General features: G+C 69.3%; 1 non-coding gene across 1 annotated transcript; it reads left to right on the plus strand.

Moving 5' to 3' along the window:
• Positions 1–3463: 3463 nt before the first annotated feature.
• Positions 3464–3582, plus strand: LOC135979809 (5S ribosomal RNA). Its single transcript, XR_010597055.1, has one exon. It is a non-coding gene; the product is annotated as a 5S ribosomal RNA (ribosomal RNA).
• Positions 3583–6382: the final 2800 nt, after the last annotated feature.

Below are 6382 nucleotides of genomic sequence, written 5' to 3' on the forward strand. Positions count from 1 at the left end.
ACCCGGCCGCCAAGCAGGCCGCCCTGGGCTGACCCTCCCCGGCCGCAGCGAGGGACTGCCTCCCGGCCGACAGGATCGGGCCCCTGGAAGTCTGGGGGTGGGGGGGGGGGAAATCGCCCCACGCCCCCGAGGAGGGCTGCCCGGGCGGGCCTGGCCCCGGAGCTCGGAAAAAAAAAAAGGATCGGGCCCACTAGAGACATGGACCAGGCCGCCCTGGGCTCACCTTCCCCGGCCGCAGCGAGGGACTGCCTCCCGGTCGACTGGATCGGGCCCCTGGAAGTCTGGAAAAAGAAGAATGGAACCTGACGCCTCCGAGGAGGGGGCGCCCAGGGAAGGAGGGAGATCCGGGTTGACCTGCTGACCGGACGGGAAAGAGGCCACCGGGCGTCCCCCCCCTTAAAACCTAGGGGTTGACCTGGTGGCCGGAAAGCGAACCGGCCAGCAGGTGAACCCTTTCGATTCCACGGGTTGACCTGGTGCCCGGGAAGCGAACCGGCCAGCAGGTGAACCCGTTCGATTCCACGGGTTGACCTGGTGCCCGGGAAGCGAACCGGCCAGCAGGTGAACCCGTTCGATTCCACGGGTTGACCTGGTGCCCGGGAAGCGAACCGGCCAGCAGGTGAACCCGTTCGATTCCACGGGTTGACCTGGTGCCCGGGAGGGGACTCTGAAAATTTTTCAGCCCTTTCGACTCGGGGTTGACCTGGTGGCCGAGAGGGGACTCGCACGGCAGGCAAGCCGCCCTGGGCTCACCCTCCCCGGCCGCAGCGAGGGACTGCCACCCGGCCGACTGGATCGGGCCCCTGGAAGTCTGGAAAAAAGAATGGAACCTGACGCCTCCGAGGAGGGGGCGCCCAGGGAAGGAGGGAGATCCGGGTTGACCTGCTGACCGGACGGGAAAGAGGCCACCGGGCGTCCCCCCCCTTAAAACCTAGGGGTTGACCTGGTGGCCGGAAAGCGAACCGGCCAGCAGGTGAACCCGTTCGATTCCACGGGTTGACCTGGTGCCCGGGAAGCGAACCGGCCAGCAGGTGAACCCGTTCGATTCCACGGGTTGACCTGGTGCCCGGGAAGCGAACCGGCCAGCAGGTGAACCCGTTCGATTCCACGGGTTGACCTGGTGCCCGGGAGGGGACTCTGAAAATTTTTCAGCCCTTTCGACTCGGGGTTGACCTGGTGGCCGAGAGGGGACTCGCACGGCAGGCAAGCCGCCCTGGGCTCACCCTCCCCGGCCGCAGCGAGGGACTGCCTCCCGGTCGACTGGATCGGGCCCCTGGAAGTCTGGAAAAAAGAATGGAACCTGACGCCTCCGAGGAGGGGGCGCCCAGGGAAGGAGGGAGATCCGGGTTGACCTGCTGACCGGACGGGAAAGAGGCCACCGGGCGTCCCCCCCCCCTTAAAACCTAGGGGTTGACCTGGTGGCCGGAAAGCGAACCGGCCAGCAGGTGAACCCGTTCGATTCCACGGGTTGACCTGGTGCCCGGGAAGCGAACCGGCCAGCAGGTGAACCCGTTCGATTCCACGGGTTGACCTGGTGCCCGGGAAGCGAACCGGCCAGCAGGTGAACCCGTTCGATTCCACGGGTTGACCTGGTGCCCGGGAAGCGAACCGGCCAGCAGGTGAACCCGTTCGATTCCACGGGTTGACCTGGTGCCCGGGAGGGGACTCTGAAAATTTTTCAGCCCTTTCGACTCGGGGTTGACCTGGTGGCCGAGAGGGGACTCGCACGGCAGGCAAGCCGCCCTGGGCTCACCCTCCCCGGCCGCAGCGAGGGACTGCCACCCGGCCGACTGGATCGGGCCCCTGGAAGTCTGGAAAAAAGAATGGAACCTGACGCCTCCGAGGAGGGGGCACCCAGGGAAGGAGGGAGATCCGGGTTGACCTGCTGACCGGACGGGAAAGAGGCCACCGGGCGTCCCCCCCCCCTTAAAACCTAGGGGTTGACCTGGTGGCCGGAAAGCGAACCGGCCAGCCGGTGAACCCGTCCGATTCCACGGGTTGACCTGGTGGCCGGGAAGCGAACCGGCCAGCAGGTGAACCCGTTCGATTCCACGGGTTGACCTGGTGCCCGGGAGGGGACTCTGAAAATTTTTCAGCCCTTTCGACTCGGGGTTGACCTGGTGGCCGAGAGGGGACTCGCACGGCAGGCAAGCCGCCCTGGGCTCACCCTCCCCGGCCGCAGCGAGGGACTGCCACCCGGCCGACTGGATCGGGCCCCTGGAAGTCTGGAAAAAAGAATGGAACCTGACGCCTCCGAGGAGGGGGCGCCCAGGGAAGGAGGGAGATCCGGGTTGACCTGGTGACCGGACGGGAAAGAGGCCACCGGGCGTCCCCCCCTTAAAACCTAGGGGTTGACCTGGTGGCCGGAAAGCGAACCGGCCAGCCGGTGAACCCGTCCGATTCCACGGGTTGACCTGGTGGCCGGGAAGCGAACCGGCCAGCAGGTGAACCCGTTCGATTCCACGGGTTGACCTGGTGCCCGGGAGGGGACTCTGAAAATTTTTCAGCCCTTTCGACTCGCGGTTGACCTGGTGGCCGAGAGGGGACTCGCACGGCAGGCAAGCCGCCCTGGGCTGACCCTCCCCGGCCGCAGCGAGGGACTGCCTCCCGGCCGACAGGATCGGGCCCCTGGAAGTCTGGGGGGGGGGGGGAATCGCCCCACGCCTCCGAGGAGGGCTGCCCGGGCGGGCCTGGCCCCGGAGCTCGAAAAAAAAAAAAAGGATCGGGCCCACTAGAGACATGGACCAGGCCGCCCTGGGCTCACCCTCCCCGGCCGCAGCGAGGGACTGCCTCCCGGCCGACTGGATCGGGCCCCTGGAAGTCTGGGGGGGGGGGGGGAAATGGAACCTGACGCCTCCGAGGAGGGGACGCCCAGGGAAGGAGGGAGATCCGGGTTGACCTGGTGACCGGACGGGAAAGAGGCCACCGGGCGTGCCCCCGTTAAAACCCCTAGGGGTTGACCTGGTGGCCGGAAAGCAAACCGGCCACTGGGTAGGCCGGTCGGCAACCTAGGGGTTGACCTGGTGGCCGGGAAGCGAACCGGCCAGCAGGTGAACCCGTCCGATTCCACGGGTTGACCTGGTGCCCGGGAGGGGACTCTGAAAATTTTTCAGCCCTTTCGACTCGGGGTTGACCTGGTGGCCGAGAGGGGCCTCGCACGGCAGGCAAGCCGCCCTGGGCTCACCCTCCCCGGCCGCAGCGAGGGACTGCCCCTCCCCACCCCCCGGCTGACAGGATCGGGCGCACTGGAAGTCCGGGACAGTATTTTCCCCGACGCCGGGGAGGGCGGGCGGAGGGGCTCTGGCGGCCAGCCCGGGCCCCGGAGCTCGAAAAGGAAAAAAGGACCGGGCCCGCGAGAGACGGGGGCCCTGCCGCAGGGGGGGGGGCAGTCCGACCGGGGCTCACCGTGCGGCAGGCCCGGGCGTCGGCAGGGGAAAGCGGGCGAGGAGGCGCGGGGCCGGGTGCCTACGGCCATACCGGACCGAACGCCCCCGATCCCGTCCGATCTCGGAAGGTAAACCGTCCCGGGCCTGGCTAGTACTTGGATGGGTGACCGCCTGGGAATCCCAGGTGCCGTAGGCAGCTTTTCCCGGTCCGAGTCAGCTCTCTCTCCTTTTCTGGGGGGGAAGGAGAGGGGGGGACGGGCCGGAAAGCCCCTCGTCGCTCCTGCCGAGTCGGAGGTCGCGGCCGCAGGTCACGGGTCTGGGCGCCTGGGGTCCGGCTCCCCACCCACCCGGCTTCCTCCGCGGAGGACCCCCCCCGGGGCCACCGAAGCCGCTGGGGGAGACGCCGGGCATGGGGCGGACTGGCCCGGACCCTCCCGGCCGCCGGCCCGCAGGTCCGCCCCGAATCCCCCCCCGCGGCCACCCAGGCCAGGCCTGGCCAGGCGGGACGGACGGCGGGTGTCCAGCGCCCAGCGGCTTCCTCCAGCGGGGACCCACGGACCCCAAAGCCGCAGGGGGAGGCCCCGGGCCTGGGACGGACTCGCTCGGACCCCCTGCGCCCGGCCGCCGGCCCGCGGGACCGCCCCGAATCCCCCCGCGGCCACCCAGGCCAGGCCTGGCCAGGCGGGACGGACGGCGGGTGTCCAGCGCCCAGCGGCTTCCTCCAGCGGGGACCCACGGACCCCAAAGCCGCAGGGGGAGACCCCAGGCCCGGGACCGACTCGCTCGGACCCCCCGCCTCCCCTGCGCCCGGCCCCCGGCCCGCGGGACCGCCCCGAATCCCCCCGCGGCCATCCAGGCCAGGCCTGGCCTGGCGGGCCGGTGTGCAGCTCCCCCGGGCTTCCTCCCCCGACGACCCGCGCCCCCCTGAGCCGCAGGCGGAGACCCCGGCCCCGGGGCGGACCGGCCCGGGCTCGCCCGAGCCCCCTGCGCCCGGCCCGCAGGACCGCCCCCCCGAATCCCCCGGGAGAGGCCCGGCCTGCACGCCACTGACGACCCGCGGCCCCCAAAGTCGCAGGAGGCGCCCCCCCCCCCCCGGTTAGCCCCGTCTCGCTCCGCGCCCCCCGCCCCTCGCTGCCGGGACCGGGCGCCGCCCCAGAGTCAGCCGCAGCCGGCCGGCCTGAGAGCTGCCCTCCTGTGGACGACGGTGAGTTTACCTTGATACTAACCGGCCGTCAGCCAGGTCAACCCCATTGCTAGACTGGGGTGGACCTGGTGGCCGAGTGGGGACTTGGAACATTTGACAGCTGCTTCCCGGGGCTTGACCGGTTGTCCTGAACGCCCCCCACCCCCACCCCCAGCCCCCGGCTCCTGCTCCCCTCTCCCCAGCCTCGGTGCTCCGCTCCCTGCCTCGGAGGCTGCCTCTCTGCGGCGCCTGCATCGCCTCCGAGGACGCGCACCCTCCGGAGGCTGGACGTAAACCCACCACTGCCGCCGACCCGGCTCTCCGAGGGACGACTGTGAGGCCCCCCACCCCACCCCACCCCCGGACCGCCCTGGGGACGACTGCTAAGCCTCCCCCACCGGACCGCCCGGGGGAAGACTGCGACGCCTCCCGCCAGGCCCCCACCCAGCCTGGGGGAAGACTGCTAAGCCTCCCCCCCACACACACACACACACACTGTCGGGGGATGACGATTAAGCCTCTCCCGGACTGCCCGGGGGAAGACTATTAAGCCTCCCCTGGAACCACTATTAAGCCTGCCCCCGGAGTCCTCGGGGGATGACTGCTAAGCCTCCCCCACCGGACCACCCGGGGCAAGACTGCTAAGCCTCCCTCCCACACACACACACACTGTCAGGGGAGGACTATTAAGCTTTCCCGCTGGAGCGCCCGGGGCGGACGACTGTTAAGCCTGCCCCCGGAGTCCTCGGGGGAGGACTATTAAGCTTTCCCCCCTGGAGCGCCCGGGGGGGGGGGGGGGGGGGGACGACTATTAAGCCTGGCCCCCGGAGTCCTCGGGGGACGACTATTAAGCCTCCCCCGGACCTGCTCCCTCTCGACTATTAAGCCCCCCCTCTGCGGTCCTCAGCACCACTGCCGCGCTGCCCTGGGAGTGGGGTGACATCCGGTCCGGAAAGCAAACCGGCCACCAGGTCAACCCGTCGAATCCAATGGGTTGACCTGGTGGCCGGAAAGCAAACCGGTCGCCAGGTCAACCCGTCGAATCCAATGGGTTGACCTGGTGGCCGGAAAGCAAACCGGCCGCCAGGTCAACCCAGTAGATTCAGCGGGTTGACCTGGTGGCCGAACGGGGACTTTGAAAATTTGACAGCCGCTTCCCGGGGGTTGACCTGTTGTCCCGGTGGGGACTTTGAACATTTGACAGCCGCCTCCCAGGGCTTGACCTGTTGTCCCGGTGGGGACTTTGAACATTTGACAGCCGCCTCCCAGGGCTTGACCTGTTGTCCCGGGGGGGACTTTGAACATTTTACAGCCGCTTCCCGGGGCTTGACCTGGTGGCCGAGTGGGGACTTTGAACATTTGACAGCCGCTTCCCGGGGGTTGACCTGTTGTCCTGAACGCCCCCCACCTCCCCCCCCCCGGCTCCTGCTCCCCACTCCCCAGCCTCGGTGCTCCGCTCCCTGCCTCGGAGGCTGCCTCTCTGCGGCGGCTGCATCGCGTCCGAGGACGCTCACCCTCCGGAGGCTGGATGTAAAGCCTGACACCCGCCACCGCCGCCGACACGGCTCTCGGAGGGACGACTCTGAGGCCTCCCCCCACCCCCGGACCGCCCTGGGGACGACTGCTAAGCCTCCCCCCCGCCCACACCCACACCCACACTGTCGGGGGATGACTCTTAAGCCTCTCCCGGACTGCCTGGGGAACGACTATTAAGCCTGCCCCCCCCGGAGCACTCGGGGGACGACTATTAAGCCTCCCGCGGACTGCCCGGGGGATGACTATTAAGCCTCCCCTGGAAGGACTATTAAGCCTC

The sequence above is a fragment of the Chrysemys picta genome, unplaced genomic scaffold, assembly GCF_011386835.1.
Source record: "Chrysemys picta bellii isolate R12L10 unplaced genomic scaffold, ASM1138683v2 scaf1255, whole genome shotgun sequence".
NCBI classification, from domain to species: Eukaryota; Metazoa; Chordata; order Testudines; family Emydidae; genus Chrysemys; species Chrysemys picta.